Genomic DNA, 17,165 nt, shown 5'->3' on the forward strand with positions numbered 1-17,165 from the left:
TACAAGACACCCTAAACTGGCTGGGGTTCCTACCCACCTGTCCAGCTCCAGAAGAAATAACTTCTGGAGAGGGACTGAAGCCCGTGAAAAGCTAGATAAATTGATATCTAACCACCCAGACACTGAGCAATGTACAGTGATATATATGAGAATCATTGCATAGGGAACCAAAGAGAAAACTTTGACTGTCCAATAACAAACCAACACACCACGGTTGTTACCACTCCCACCTCCCCTTGACAAGGAGCGGGGACCATATGCTACCAAATAGAGGGTTGGTATTTGTATACCAAGCGACCACACTATCAGTATGACTACCTTACTCACCTGTATCAGACCATTCCAGCGAATGAAATGTCTATTCCTTAACCTGTTGGGCAGCCACCACCGGACCCAGGGAAAATGTATTCATAAATCTGTGGGAAACATCCTTAAGATAGAAAGAGGTGAACGTTGATTGGAGTAACCAAGTACTAGCATCAGCACTCTGTACAGCAAGTTCTTTTTGAAAGCCAGAGAGGGACCAATACCCCTAATGCCATGTGCCCTAGCCTGCACAGATGGGTGGTAGAATCGTCAAGTTAAGTATGCCTGTCTAATGGCTTCCCATATCCAAAAAGAGATAGTATTCTTCAACACCTCTTTCTTTGTACGCCTCCGTGCTAACAAAAAGTCTGTGAAAGCCTGTCAAAGGTGCCGTGTCCTATAAGATAGCAACGCAGGACCCAGACAGGACACAACAAAAGCTCTTGAGCATCACCACCCACAGAGTCATTCAGTGATGGAATGGAAAAGGAAGTGAACCTATCATTGTGCACAGAGGGATTTTCGGGTCTTGGCCACGAATTCCGGACAAATTCAAAGGACACTGACCCCCAACACCTGGTGTGCTTCACATCATAGCTCAGACCGTGGAGCTCTCCCACTCTCTTCAAAGATGCCGAGGCCAGGAGGAAAACCGTCTTGAGCGTCAAGTTCCTATCAGATGAGCGACGCAAAGGCTCATCTGGACCCTTAGTGAAGCTTCTCAGAACCAAGGAAACATCCCACGTCGGAGGCTTGAGCTCCCTAGAACTCGATTGCTCAAACCCCTTAACCAGCAAAGAAAGTTTCCCAGGACGGAGATGTTGATACCTCTGAGGCGTAACACTAAACTCAGGGCCACCCTGTGGCCTCTAATGGCAGAAACAGACAAATGTGTCTCATCTCTGAGGAAGGTTAAAAAGTCTGCTATGCACTGAGTAGAGTTCTGAGTGTTCTCTGAGAAAAGCTCGCTCGGAGGAGATACTTGATAGCCTCCAACCGTGAAGAGAAGGGATTCTGACTGACTGAACTGGTGGAACCTTCTGCATGCGGCTGACAAAGGAGTATGCCGCCAAGGGGTAATTTTCCCTTCCCTTGGAACCTCCGACAACGACGACAGCAGATCTGGAAACTATTCCGCCTGAGGCCACAGAGGGGCTACCAAAGTCATTCTGAGGTCCTGTGAACTCATCATCCTGTTCAGAACTTGACGGATCAAACAAAACGGAGGGAAAACATACACCTCCAGGTTGTCCCATGGATGTTGGAACATGTCCTCCACTAACAGCTAAAGGGTCTGGAACCACTGAACAGAATATCTCCAGTTTCCTGTTGAACCAAAGTTGCAAAAAGGTCCAGCATGGGTCTTCCCCTAAACCTGGAAGAGCTTGTTTGCTACTACCTGATGAAGGGACCACTCTGTGCCTAGGACCTGATCCCGGTGACTGAGTTTGTCTGTAACCACATTCCATTTGCCTGGGATATCTTGAGAGCTCTACTGAATGGCTGACCGCCCACTGGTGAACCTCGATGGTCAAGATGACAGAATGACCCTCTACTTTCTCCTAAAAACTCCTTCAGACCCAGGAAGGCTGCCTTCAACTCCAAGATGTTGATATGCCGCTGTTTGTCCTCCAAACTCCAAATGCCTGAGGCAATGAGGAATCCGCCTAAATGAGCTCCCTAACTTGCGAGGGAGGCGTCTGAAAACAGAAGGAAGTACAGTGGAAAGAGAGCAGAGGGACACCCTTCAAAAGATTTCGGTCGTCCAACCACCAACAAAGGTCTTCTCTCACTTCCAGAGACAGAGGAACCTTTAACAGGGTGAGTACCCCTGCTGGAGACCAGAATTCCCCCAGTCTCCATTGTAGTAACCAAAGATGAAGATGCACATGAGGGATCCAGCTTCTCCAGGGAAGACAAAACTCCCAGAGGAACCTGCCACTGATGAGCTGACTGATGTGGTTCCGACACCATTTGCAACTTCTCCAACCTCTGATTTGACGGGAAAACTCTTGCAACCGCCATATCGATGACCATGCCCACGAAGAGAATCCTTTGACTAAGTACGAGGTTTGACCTTTCCTGGTTAAACCACGATGCCCAGTTCCAGACAAAACCGAAGCAGACGATCTCTGTCCTGCAGCAGCTTTTCCCTGGAACCTGTCAAGACCAACCAATCGTCGAGGTACCTCAGCAAATGGATCCCCTGAGCATGGGTGCAACTTGAGGCGGTTTGTCCAAGAGAGGAGGAAAGTAGTCGAATGGCAGTAGATACCCCACCGAAGGACATCTGCCACTCACTCCTCCACCCCATAACTCTGCCACTTGGCCCAATGGCCCGCCAGGCATTCCCCCACCTGTGGCACGGGAGAGTGGAGAGGTGCCTAACCTACTGACAACCCCTTTTACCTCTGCCCCTGGGGGCCCTTCTCGGCCTGACCTAGGCTGGGACAAAACGGGGAGGCCCGCCAGAACCAAACTCCTCGACGGCCCCCTAGGCAACGATCTTCGTGACTGCTGCTGGGCAGGGGGAAGATGAGGTGCCAGATGTCTCCGAGGACGAGACTCTGACTTAGACACAGACACGTGCACTAACCTGGTCCTTGGTGTCAGCGCCGGCGCCGTTCTATCGCATCTCCAGCTCAGTCCGAAGGAACCAGAACATTGAGACTCCAACAGATCTCCATTCCTTAATGCCTTGCAAGGACTTAGGGTCAATCGATCTTTCCACCCTAGATAAAGCTGCGTCTCTTTTAATCAGGAGAAGGTTAGCCCATAAATTAACACTGAGGTGAACCATATATGAAAACACCTTGTATCCGGACTGCAGCAAACTGGCAAGAGAGGAAGCACTCTCCAACCCCTATACCTTGTGAGAGGCAGGGTAGCAGCTTGACTCTCTAACATGGTCACGAACGGGCTCGGGCGTGGCAGATGTACGAACGTGTGTCAGTGAGGAATCCCCAACACTCGAGATAGAATGAGAACCTCGGAGTCGAACTCTTGGAAGTACCAGGGAAAGGGGCAGGCAATCTTGACAAGCGCCTTGAGATCCTTCCAGCGACGAATAACGCCCTGGGGAAGGAGAAGTGGGAGCACCTGCAACATGTGCACGAATGAGGGAGCGGTTGCAACATGCTCGCGATTTGATGCAGAGAAGAAGCAGCCCCACTGCAGGTCGCACAGGGGGAAGACTCAATAACACTCTCTGTAACACAAACACTCAGGAACACGGGCGTGCTGCTCCTCACTCGCAGACGAAGAGAGGGGCAAAGTCCTGCTTCCAACGCTTGATACGCCAATGCGGCGAAGATGGGGGAGAACGAGACAAAGACAGCACTGGGTTCTTTACACAATCTCTTCGCAGGAGGCGGGGGCAATACAACACGCTTGCTTCCTGTCCGCCCATCCGACATGGCAGCCAACTTATCTTCTAAAACTGAGTCCAATCTCTTAAGAAACCGCCTGGCATAAAACATCAAACAGATCAGCAAGAGAAGGGTCCGACAACCTGGAAGGGGGTTGCAGCGAATTGGATGGCAAAGATGATGTCATGGCAGCAAACAATGATGACACAGATGAGCGAGGCAGCACAGTGGAGACAACTGGGAGTGACGTCATCGATGAAAGTGACGTCATAAGCAGCGATGACGTCACGGCTTCCCTCGATCTGAATGGGAAGCAGACGCCACTGGCGGAGGGATACAAAATGACCTACCCCATGATGTCACTAGCGGGCTGACGCCACGGCTTCCCTCTGACTCAAAGAAGCAGCAATCGTCCAAGCATCCCCAGAGCGCTGCCATTTTGGACGCTCTGACTCTGAAATAAAAGATATGATGAAAAGCTCCTCTCTCTCTCGGGAATCAAATTAACTCCCGAAGAAGAAGGGGAGACATTACATAAATCAGCCTGAGGGCCTCCCGATACTTCCAACGATGAATCATGGAAGAAAAGGAAGGGGACAAAGGCACAACACTATAGAGTATGACAGCAGCAGGAGACGAAGCATTGGGAAGAGAAGACCCTCCACGAAGGGAGAGTAGAAACCCTACGATGCTCCCTCTAACTATATAATAACTTCCACTGCTCTCTAGGTCACGTATGGCATTCCGTGCAGGATTCGTTATTGTACAAACGTTAGAGTGACACCTACTACAAGTGACGTGGAGTTCCAGGCCACACATGTTGACAAAGGCCGAGATGGAGCAGCACACACCCACACACATTAAAAACACAAGCCCGAAATGGGCAATGAACCAGGTAAAGGCCGAGAGAGGTCAACCACAACTTTCGCCCAGGCGGTTAAGAAAAGACTGGTGTAGATGCGTGGTCCTTGACCACTCTTCACCCCAATATAACGCACACGTGCCAGAGTCACAAGATTCCTTGCTTTCATCTGCGATTTAACCGGATCCAGCTAGGCACTAGATATTATCCTAATATTAAGACCGAACGTTTTTTTTGTGTATGAACAAAGTGGGTTTGCATATTAATTATTAAAGTCAATTAATTGTTAATATCAAACACAGTATGTATATACATATTTATTTAAAAATTATATTGTAATGATACAATTAAGTTTGTTCATACTTACCTGGCAGATATATATATAGCTGTATTTTCGAATCCGACAGAAATTTAAACACTTACGACACCACGCAGTGGAGTCAATGTTAGTACCCATTCCCGCCGCTGGGAGGCGGGTATCAGGAATCATTCCCATTTTCTATTCATAATTTTTTATTTCCACTGTCTCCTGAGGGGAGGTGGGTGGGTACTTGATTATATATATCTGCCAGGTAAGTATGAACAAACTTAATTGTATCATTACAATATCATTTTGTTCATGAAACTTACCTGTCAGATATATATATAGCTGAATCCCACCTTTGGTGGTGGGAGTAGACAGAATAGAAGATTTTAGGAAACATATATATGCAGATAATTGATATCTTGATTCCTTACCTGTTAGCATAGCTGACTTCGTGGTTACTGCCGCATAAGTCTGCTTGTGCTACTAGAGTTGCCAGCAAGGTAGAGGACCTATAAAGCTGGTGCACTCCAGATGATCTGTCAACAGGGGCGCGAGCCCACGACGTGACTAGACCATTGACCATACAAATGAGGGCAACGAAGTAAAACCAAACCACCTGGCGTAGCCTACCAAAAGTATCCCACATAGACTAAGCTAATGGAAGGGAGATCCGCCGCAGGCGGTCACCCCACAACCATAACACAAGTTAAAAACTCCCCTAAACCATTACAGGATAGGATGAGCGCTACCTCCTGCCCCCAAAACAGTGTCTGCAGCGACGTATGGTCCGAGCGAGTAACAATTTTCGTATGTTGCTTTCACCTGCAGGTAGTGTGAATGAAGCGAACACCGAATTGCTTCGCCAATAAGTGGCGCCCAAAATATCTTTGATTGCCATATTTTTGTGAAAAAGCCACCGAAGTAGCAATAGCCCTCAACTCGTGGGCTTTCACTTTCAGAAGCTCCATGTCACTTTCACTACACTTTTCATGGGCTTCCTTAACCGTACTTCTTAAGAAGAACGCCAGTGCATTCTTCGACATCGGAAGATCTGGTTTTTTCACAGAGCACCACAAGTTCTCCAAAGAACCTCTGCATGCTCTGGTTCTCTGCAAATAAAACTTGAGAAGCCCTGACAGGACACAGGACTCTCTCAGCTTCAGGTCCCACTAGCTCCGACAACCCTTTGATCTCGAACGTCCTCGGCCAAGGGTTGGAAGGGTTCTCGTTCTTGCTAAGAACGTAGGACTTAAGGAACAAACTGCACTATGATCCTTGAACCCAATATGCTTGCTTATGACTTGAATTCGCTAACCCTCTTCGCCGTCGCCAGAGTGGTTAGGAAAATGGTCTTCTTAGTAAGATTCCTAAGCGAGGCTAAATGGAGCGGTTCAAACTGACTCGACATGAGAAACTTCAGTACCACGTCTAAGTTCCACGATGGTACTTTAGGTTGGAGAACTTTCACAGTCTCAAATGATCTAATGAGATCATGAATGTCTATATCATTCGCTTAAGCGATCCTCTATGTCTGAAGACCACAGAAAGCACGCTTCTGTAGCCTTTAATCGTGGGAACGGCTAGTTTCGCTTCTTTCCTAAGGTGAAGAAGGAAATCTGCTATCTGGCTCACAGAGGTTGAGGTGGAGGAAATGCCCTTCCTTCTGCACCAACTTCTAAAGACAGCCCACTTTGATTGGTAAACTGCGATTGAGGAGGGCCTCCTTGCGGTGGCAATCGCCGTTGCCACAGGTCTTGAAAAACCCCTCGCTCTGGCCAACTTCTTGATAGTCTGAACGCAGTCAGACTCAGAGCGGGGAGGTTTTTGTGGTACCTCTCGAAGTGGGGCTGTTCTGAGTAGATCTTTCCTTAGGGGCAGAGTCCTTGGAAAGTCTACTAGGAAGGACATCACCTCCGTGAACCAGTCGACCGCTGGCCAGAAGGGGGCGATGAGGGTCATTCTTTCGCTCCTTCTGATGCACGCGAACTTCCTCATTACTTCCCCGAGGATTTTGAATGGGGGAAAAGCGTAAATATATAGTCCCGACCAATTCCACAGTAGGGCGTCTATGCCACTGCTCCCCGGGTCCAGAACTGGGGAGCAATACAGCGGAAGTCTCTTCGTTCGGGAAGTTGCGAAAACGTCCACATGAGGACGTCCCCACAGCTTCCATAGCGCCTGGCCATACTTCCGTGATGAAGGGTCCATTCGTCGGCAGAAGCTGTCCTTGCCGATCTGAGAAGGTCCGCTTGCACGTTTTCCACGCCCTGACACAAATCTTGTCAGAATCGTGACGTTTTTGCGACTTCGCCCAAATCAGGATATTCCTCGCGATGACGAACAGAGAAGGAGAGTGAGTTCCCCCTGTTTCCTGAGGTATGCCAAGGCTGTGTGTTGTCCGAAGTTTATCTGAACCACTTTCTTTGGTTGGAGACTTCCTCTTGGAAGAACTTAGAGCAAGGTAAAACCGCTGAAAGTTCTTTTATATGATGTGCCAGGACACCTGTTCCCCTCTCCAGGTGCCTGACACTTCTCTACCTCCCAGTGTTGCTCCCCAACCCGTGGAGGACGCGTCGGAGAACAACACTAGGTCGGGGTTCCGAAGCTTGAGCGAAAGTCCTTCCGCAAGCTTCTTAGGATCCAACCACCATTTGAGATGCTTTTTCACTTCTTCCGTCAAAAACAAGACCTCTTCTAGATCCTGTTTGCGTGACCAATTGCTTGAGAGGAAGAACTGAAGTGGTCGGAGGTGCAACCTTCCCAGAGAAACAAACTTCTCCAGTGAGGAAATGGTCCCCAGCAGACTCATCCATTCCCTCACCGAGCATGGTTCCTTCCCTAGAAAGGCCGACACTTTGTCCAGGCATTGAAGTTGTCGCCCCTGGGACGGAAAAGCCCGAAAAGCCACTGAGTCCATCTGAATACCCCAGACAGACTAAGGATTGAGAAGGAGTCAGATGCGACTTTTCGAGATTCACCAGAAGTCCCAGGGACCTCGCTAACGACAGAGTCATGTGAAGGTCCTTCAGACACCGGTCTTTGCGATGAGGCTCGAATAAGCCAGTCGTCTAGGTATAGAGAGATCCTTATTTCCGCAAGATGGAGCCACCTCGCAACGTTCTTCATAAGAACGGTGAACACCATCGGCGCCGTGCTGAGACCGAAGCAGAGTGCCCTGAATTGGAAAATCTTCCCTTTCAGGACAAAACCGCAGGTATTTCCTTGATCGGCGATGGATGGGGACGTGAAAGTATGCGTCCTGAAGGTCTAAAGAGACCATCCAATCCCCCGGTCTTAAGGCTGCAAGCACGGATTGAGGTGTCTCCCATCTGTAAGTTACTTGTGAACGAAGGTTCTGGAGTGGGAGGTGAGACCTTCCGGACTCACCAGTGGTAGCTTACACACTCCCCCTGAAACCCCCCCCAACCCCAGAGGCGGCGTCGAGCGCTAAACCACGCCCCCTTGGGCGGTGCTATCAGAGACGAGCGGGTTGACTCAGCTAAAAGTAGTCACATTTTTGAAGTTGTTAAAGCACAAAAACTAACACAGAAGTGGTTGAGCTTACCTTAGGCTGTTCAAGTTATGAAGAAATTACTGTGAAGGTGCAAATTTGTTGAACACAAAGGTCTTTTTACTAGTAAGGTCAATCTTCTTGTGCTGTTTCGGTTGAAATAAATAATGAAAGATTGCAGTTAGTTTGTTTATCTGGAATAATAGTGATTGTATGTATGTATTCTTGTATATATAACCTACTCTGTTGGATTATGAAATTTGATTAGAATATCCTCTCCTAGTTACATGGTCTCCTCGGCTCCCGGGGGAAGGGTTGGAGGGTGACCCAGACCTTGAGTCCGGAAGGTCTCACCTCCCACTCCAGAACCTTCGTTCACAAGTAAACTTACAGTTCTGGAGAGGGAGGCTTCAACCTTCCGGACTCACCAGTGGTAGCTAGGCCGATGCTTCAGGGGCTTGAAGATGAAGTCCAGCGACCACAGCATCGAAAGCACCCTGTAACGCCGAGGAGAGCATAGTAAGAAGCTGAAGACAGAGTCGCTTCTCCAATTCATTCTGGACATGATTTCTTGTAAAAGATATACCATTGATATAGCAGTCTTGATGAAGCTTGACCCTTATAGAGTGGAAATTAGTTGACTGTTTAGTTGCATTTGGGTCGGCTCTGAAAATGCACTCCCTAAAAAGTTGTCTCATTTTTTGTAAAGACATTATCTTGAAGTGTTCATCTAGCCATATGTGGTCTTTCCTGTCTATGTTTCTTTCCCTACAGACTTTGCTTGTGTATTCCAAATAGAAGTTCAATTGTCTGACTGGACATATTTTTGGTCTGTTAGGAAGCTTTCTAAAGCTGATCTCTATTGGTGTGTAGTTGTTCTTTTGGGTTTTTGGCCATGAAGGAAGGGTGGTTCCGTAGGACAATGTGTTCTGGGGTGAAGGTGCTCCTGGAAATGCAGAGATTGTTAAATTGATTTGCTCTTAAAGGGCAAGCTAAGGCTACTAGAAATAAGGTTTTCTGTGTCAGTAGTAAGGTAGAGTTATCTCTTGTGGTGTTGAGAAACGAAATTACTTTGTCTAGATCCCAGCCAGGGAACTGGTGAGTGTTGCTCGGCTTCCTTCTATTCACCCCCGATATCATTGCTTTGACATATTTGTCTTCTGCAAGACAGTAACCTGGGAAATATCCTGACAATATAGGACCTAAAGCTGCTCTGTAGCTCTTCAGGGTATTGTAAGCCAGTCCCTTGTCTATAAGGTGATTGAAAAATAAAATAATTGCTAACAGGGGGAATTTGTTGTCGCTTCCATACTCCTTATGAATGAAACTTTTAAAAATGTTATACAGGTTTTCATACTTGTGCATGGAGCTGTCCCTCAAGCTGATAGCAATTTTGGTGCAAACCTCAGGAGGAAAGACATTTGGAGCTGGTCCTTTAAATTTTGAAGGCGATCAAAGTTGATTGGAGCTTTGCTGAGGGTGAGATACAGTCCTTGAGAACTATCTGGTAGTCTTCTATCTTCACAGTATATAGTTTGTGCTGCTTCGAAACTGACCTCACTAATGGAATCCATGGTTCTGTCCCCTGCGATATGGTACAGAAAAGCATGTTATTATTGCATTCTTTATAGATTTTAAAAGCTACTTTGTGTAGTAAGAATCCTGGTGGAAAGGCATAGAGAGGTGTTGGTCCCTTCCAGCTAATCGTAAGTGCATTATTGCTGATGGCTTTTTGGTTTGGAAGAGATGAACAAAACTTTTTGCACTTAGTATTGAAGCCATTTGAGAACAGATCTATTTCCGGGTTGAAATTGAAGCGTCGGTGCAGATTAAGGAGAATAGACTGTCACTGAGGCAAGTTTCTGTGTGGATTGAACCCAGGTCTCTGGAAAGTGAGTCTGCAATGGTGTTACTTACTCCCCTGATCCATCTGGAATTTATCTGTATGTTATGATCCTTCATGTTACTTAGTATTTTCCTGACAAGTTCATGAGCTACCTTGTTTCTGATACTACCCTGCTTCCTTAGCCAACAATTTGTAACCTTTGAATCTACATGAATTAAGACTACTTTGTTGTATAACCTTGTAGTGAAGTGTTCCATAGAATAGAAGCACGCTAATAACTCTCTTACATTAATGTGAAGGGAGGATTCTTCATGTGTCCAAGTTCCATTTATTGAGAGTATTTACCCGCTATTACTAATACTCCTCCCCAAACCCTGGTTGGAAGCATCTGTGAAAAGTTCTGCATCTATTTGTGGTTTTTGGAATGTTAACCTCTCTGTACATTTGTCTCAGTTCCCATGGCTTTAGGTATTTTTTGAAGGAGTGTGGAATGATTTTGTACCCTGAATTAAAATAACTGTGGTATCTGTGGAGATATTTAAGATGGAATCTTCCCAGCTTGTATAGGAAGCACTGAAATTTAAGGCTCCAATTAACATCTTGATAGGAGTGAAGGTCAGATTTAACAGAGTTGGAGAAAGCTTTGGCCAATTTGATACACTTCTCTATGTTTTTCTGAATGGGATTCATAGTTTTCTTAATCATATTGTAACGCACTCCTAAAAATTCAATTCTTTGAGCCGGTTCAATTGTAGATTTTTTAAAAGAGATATTCCATCCTAAGTCTGACAATATCCTAATGACTAACTGAATGTGATTTTTACATTTTAAATAATCTTTTGCTAAATATGAGAATGTCATCAAGATAGTTGAATATTAAGATGTTGTATGTAGTTCTAATATACTGATCACCGTGTACATTATCTTTGAAAAATATATAAGGAGCTGTCTTTAGTCCAAAGGGTACCACAGTCCATTTGAACTTCCTTTTACCTAGCTTGAAGGTTAGAAATTTCTGGCTAACTTGTATGTAATGGAATGTGCCAATAAGCATACTTTTAAATCTAGTTTGCAGGCCCAAGAGTTTAGATGTAGATAGGGAAATATTGTATTGGCCTTAAGCATGGTAAAGGAAGGTTTCTTATCATGGTGTTAAGCACCTTCATATCAAAGATTAGTCTTACTGTTCCATTGGTTTTTTGTTACGGTCTACATTCTCCTCTTCGCTAGAGTCGTCACTCAGCCGATGAACATCCACATAGGAAAGAATTTGCCTCTTCATATTTTAGCAGTGGGCAGAGCGGGAGGGAAAAGAGAACCTTCTATGCCGAAGTCAACTTCAAAATTGTGACTACTTTTGCTGAGTCAACCCGCTCGTCTCTGATAGCACCGCCCAAGGGGGCGTGGTTAGCGCTCGCGCCGCCTCTTGGGGGGGGGTTTCAGGGGGAGTGTGTAAGCTACCACTGGTGAGTCCGGAAGGTTGAAGCCTCCCTCTCCAGAAACTTGAACTTCTGCTTGGTAACGAAGCGATTTAGACTGCTGACATCCAGAACGGGGCGCCACCCCCCTGACTGCTTCGGCACTAGGAACAGACGTTGTAAAACCCGGAGAACTCCGGTCGAAGACCTGTTCCACTGCCTGCTTCTCGATCATTTGATCTAGTAGATCGTGAAGCACTTTCTGCTTTTCTCCCTGATACGAAGGAGACAAATCCTTTGGTGTCGAAGACAGCGGGGGTAACATCAGGAAAGGAATTCTGTACCCCTTCTTGACGATGGCCCAGAGACCAAGCGTCGGCACCTCTCTCTTCCCAAGCCTTCGCGAAATGTAGAAGCCTGGCTCCTACGGTGGCTGAAGGACTTCCCTCTCACTTCTTGCTCTTGGAAGGAGCGGGAGTCTTGCCTCTGAAAGAGCTCTTCCTCGAGGGGCTGGCTTCGAAACTGGAGCCAACTGCTGTTCTTCGTCCACTTCGACGAAAGCGTCACTAATTTCCTCTTCAGACACTGGAGAAGTCGGAGGAAGTAAAGAAGAGTCACGAGCTTTCTCAAAAAGAGAAAGAGCGGCGAACAGGAAGAGTTCCCGCTTGCGCTTGCGCTTGCGGAAGTGGAAAACTGACGTCCGTAGGCGCGCGCTTGGCGTCCGAAGCAATCTACTGGCGCCGACTGAAGCGCGCTCGACCGCAACAGGTGTACACCTGGCGTCCACTGGCGCGCGCTGAGCGTCCACTGGTGCGCGCCCGAGCGTCCACTGGTGCGCGACGAGCGTCCACTAAAACGCGCTGAGCGTCACTGGCGCTCGCGAAACTTGCGACCGAGTCACGCTCGGCGTTCACTAAAGCGCGTTTGACTTTCACAGAAGCCGCGCTCGGCATCTAAAGAAACAAACGCTTTCTTATCAACAAGTTTTGTAGCAGCGGAAACAACCGCTTCACGAGAGCGAGAAACGAATTTCTCGCCTCCTCTAGAAAGTTGCTGGGGAGCAGAACGAACTCTAGAGGGAGACTCAAACGGAGAGAGAGACGAGCGAGGAGAGGGAGAGGGAGAACGCCTCGACCTCTTCACAGGAAGATTGTCATCCTTCTTACGGCGACGTGGAACAGTCTCTCTCGAAGAAAAAACATCTCGAAGTTGCTGCTGAAGAGACTGGAGAATCTTGCTTGTAGGTGAAGCCTCCTTTTCTGGGGAGGGGCTGATCTGTGAGCAGGGCGAGTGGCGAGGGGATGCCTTCTTCCTACTCCCAGGAACCGCCATCTTCACGCACCTTAGAGCGACCGCGGCGCTCGAAAGAAACATCTAGGAAAGACTCCGCCTCCGAATAATCCTTACGCTTCTTCTGCGGAGGAAAAGCAGCAAACGCACTATCAGGCGACGAGCAAAGTTCCGGAGAACAACTTGGACGTGAAGCGTCCCCGAACGCGAGCCGTCTTTTCAGCGGACGTGAGTGCGGTATGAGAGCTCCACCCCTTGCGCGGGGAGGAAGCTTCAGAAGAAGAAAAGCACTCCTTTAGAAGACGTGCACGCGCACGCTCCTTGGCAGTCTGGGATAGGTTTGCGTCAGAAGCTGCCGAAGGCACGCCAGATCGGTGGGGGTTCCTCGTAACCCTCCTTCGACTTTCGACATGCTCTCCCTCCCCAGTAATCGGGAGTCAAGCAGAGGTCTAGGCTAGAGGCGGAATGAGGCCGATCTGACGCACCCTCCACTACACAAGGGGCACTTTCACTGCACTTCTCTTCACTTTTGCTCTCCAGAGCTAACACTTTTGATTCTAAGTTACGAATCGATTCAAGAATTAGCGATAAAGTATTACCTTCTACCGACACTGTTTCAGGGGCCGGAGGCAACACTACAGGGGTAGGAGCATAATCTACAGAAGGAGGGTTAGCAGGAGAATAATTAAAATCTTGCCTACCTGAAACACTCCTGGAGGAAGACCTCCTTAACCTATCTCGCTCAAGTTTCTTAAGATAGGTTTCATACGCCTTCCATTCCGACTCTGTTAATCTTTCACACTCCTTACAACGACTTTCAAACGTACATTCATTCCCCCTGCAAACTTTACAAACAGAATGTGGGTCTACTGAAGCTTTCAGTAGCCTACCTCTACATTCTGACATAGAACAAAATCTAGCGCTAGCAGAACTAGACCCTGACATCTGATCAAAGAAAAATCAATACCAAATTCAAATCAATCCAAAGTCAACGTGTGCCAAGCCACCGATCCAATTCAGATACCAAAGAAAAACCAAAAGGGATACTCAAGTAGCTAGTAAGTTTCCAAAATCTGGACGGAGGTGCTGCAAACAGGTGTTTTCAGCACCGGCGACAGAAAAATTATGAATAGAAAATGGGAATGATTCCTGATACCCAGCCTCCCAGCGGCGGGAATGGGTACTAACCACCTGACTCCCACTGCGTGTGTCGTAAGTGTTTAAATTTCTGTCGGATTCGGAAAAATACAGCTTACTATATATATCTGACATGGTAAGTTTCATGAACAAATAATAAATTAAAGATCCCACCGGGAGGGAAAAATTGTAATCCAAACAGCCAATAGCTCACAAACATGCATCTTCATCGGAAGACAGCCGAAAGCCGAGTGGAGTGTTTACATCCAAGGCAGGCAAGCCTACCTGCTACCAGATGGTAGTTACTGCCTAACCACCTTGTTCAAGAATTAACGGCTGTAATTCCAGCTTATGCTGAAAGTAATTCCTTATGTAAAGGACCGAGGGTTTGTATATCGAATAGGAACAATTATCCTTACAAAGCTAAAAGACCAACTACACACTGCCTTTTTACCTTATTCAAAATCACTTACATTGATATCATTGGGTTTTAACCTTTTTTGGTAATGTTCTTCATTGCTTTACAGGCTTTAGTGGGTGACATTCCAAAATTTACACTTGGCACATTTATATACCTCTTCTGAACAAATACAACACAAAGAAAAGTAGTTGTCATAAGGCCAATTTCAATTTGATATGCTGTCAAGATAGCACTCCCCTTCTGAGAACTTACCACTGTTTACGGAGTTTGTGTGTTTATTCAGGCCATCCTGACTTAAGGTAATACTGTGCTTAAAATTGTTATACAGGTTATTTAAAGTGTTATGCTTGAAATAATGTTCTTATATGGTACAAAATGTTATACAGTTATTTAAAGTGTTATGCTTGAAATAATGTTCTTATATGGTACTGTACAACTTCCAACAATCAGATATCTTGTTTTCTAGAAGTAAATTTGTCAATAATACTGGGAACAGTTTTAGCTGAGCAGTCTGGGATGACTTGGAAGTCTCTTGTGTTGCAGTCAGTGCCCTTGAACACCAGCATTCATCAAACTCTATGCTCAGGTTTATACTTAACGCCATGCTGAATTTGATCTTGACCACCTCCACGATGTAACCAGGTCTCATAATCTTCTTATTTGCTAATACTAATCTATTAGAACAGACATCTTGACAAACCTATTCTAGTCAATGCCAGTATGAGCACCTAAATCTAAGCAGCATTCATTCATGGTTTCTCAAGTTATATTTTCCAACAATTTTGACATTTCAAAGAACAAACCATGTTTAGGGGAAAATTTCTTCATGCATCTCTGATTATTACACCATTTCTTGTTGATATAAGAATTTCTATAACTCTCGACATTTCATGCTAAACCATTTAAGCATACATGCCACCAAACGCAAACATACAATTCAATTACTGTTGGAAAAAGTTCAGAATTTACTCCAAGTGTGATGTATTTCATTATTGTATCAAATATCAGGATACATACATCATTATCGATACTAAGGAGTTTAACTAGGTCACTAATTTCAACGATATTGGCATACTTACCCGTAATTTCAGCACTTTCAGAATCAACTATCAACTGCATCCACAGGCTCCCATAAGCTAAAATATGGAATGTTTAATGCTCTAGCGAACTTCAGACTTGGTACCTTGCTTTAAAAAGCCTGATTTTTTCCTTCAGCCCTATTAACACATCATCTTTAACCTGCAGAAAGGAAACTGACATGAAATTCTGACAAGAAAAAGCAGATGACATGTCTGTCATTGTCATCATTAATTAATCATCATTAGATATAAACAATACCTTATGCCTAAATTTTGTCACTGGATATAAACTAGAACCTATGACTAACTTGTGTTAAAAGATTTGAAGTCCTTACTTATTTTCTTTTGTGTGTGTTTGTTTTTACCAATATACAATCAGATCTTATAACTGATCACAGTATATCTCTATGAGATCAATGTCCAGTCCATACCAAGATTCCTTGGGTTTAATTTACTGTATGTCTTACACCTTTATGAGGCAACATACTAATTCTACAGGCATAAAAAACCATTCAGAAATCTGGTGTGATCAAAAACAGCAAACTTTTGTAAACTCGAACAATCTATGATGCTAAAGATCAATTTTCCTAAAACTGACAACCCTGTCTCTTCAGAAAATCGAGTCATGACAATAAGTGACTAAATTCTGAGTGAAGGAGATGTCATAAAAACACAATTTGTTTGAAAAATTACACCTAACACATAAAATGTACCTAAACAAAAAAACAAAAAATATGTCACTAAAAGGTCCTAACAAATAGTACAGGAAAAATACCTGTGCAGTACTGTACGTAGAAAGCAACATACCATACAATGTGAAACTCAAGGAACCTAAAATAAAGAGATAAAATCACAATTTTTTCAAGTATAAATTGTATTTTTCATAATAATACAAACCTGAGGTCCTTTACGTTAGGAATTACTTTCAGCAAAGACTGGACATCGCTGTTGAACTTTCAAACAAGGCGGTTAGGCAGTTAACTACTGTCCAGTAGTTAGGAGTCCTCTCCTGATTGGACATAAACATTCCAATTTGCTTTAGGCCCAGGAATCAGACTGAGGGGTGGCATAGGTGGGCCTATATGTGAAGGACCTCAGGTTTGTATAGTTAAAGAAAAATACAATTTACTTTAAAAAACTGTGATTTGTTCCTACACAATATGCAAACCCTGGGTCCTTTACATTACATTAGGAAGACTCACTGATTGGTGGGAGGAATCTGAGTGAGCCTCTATGAACCGACTGGTGTTCACCTCAGCTGGGTTTCCCTACTGGTCGAAAGAGCATGGAAGGGCACCAAGCCTCTGACCAAATGATCAGAGTATAGGAGCTGCTTGATCAATGGTCAGACCTCTGAATCATTTCATATGAGGGAAGTGTATGTAACCCCATATGAAAAAAGCAACAAAAGCCTTTAATGTTGGAGACAATAAGGCATATACAAGTAGTATTGGGTTTTTCTTATGTCAGGGACTCTTTTCCCCCTTTGCTAGGGAAAGGAGAGGATATATGCTTCTATAGTCTACTCAAAGAATATAGAATGGATGCTCTGGGAATAGTCTTACTTGTATCAACCGCAGTTCCAGCATGTAACAATAAAACTCTCTGCCCAAAGGAAGA

The 17,165-nt window shown here is 45.4% G+C and overlaps 1 protein-coding gene and 1 long non-coding RNA gene across 5 annotated transcripts in view; one reads left to right on the forward strand and one right to left on the reverse strand.

The window, feature by feature from the left end:
• The window catches only part of LOC135225453 (uncharacterized), a 35,781-nt gene extending 20,095 nt beyond the window's left edge, over positions 1–15,686 (reverse strand). The window contains exon 1 of the long non-coding RNA XR_010316968.1: positions 15,546–15,686. This is a non-coding gene — a long non-coding RNA (uncharacterized LOC135225453). The remainder of the gene's footprint in view (positions 1–15,545) is intronic.
• Positions 1–17,165, forward strand: part of LOC135225738 (dolichol kinase-like) — a 403,642-nt gene that overhangs the window by 133,687 nt on the left and 252,790 nt on the right. The gene's annotated exons all lie outside the window — the stretch shown is intronic.

The sequence above is a fragment of the Macrobrachium nipponense genome, chromosome 13 (assembly GCF_015104395.2).
Source record: "Macrobrachium nipponense isolate FS-2020 chromosome 13, ASM1510439v2, whole genome shotgun sequence".
Taxonomy (NCBI): Eukaryota; Metazoa; Arthropoda; class Malacostraca; order Decapoda; family Palaemonidae; genus Macrobrachium; species Macrobrachium nipponense.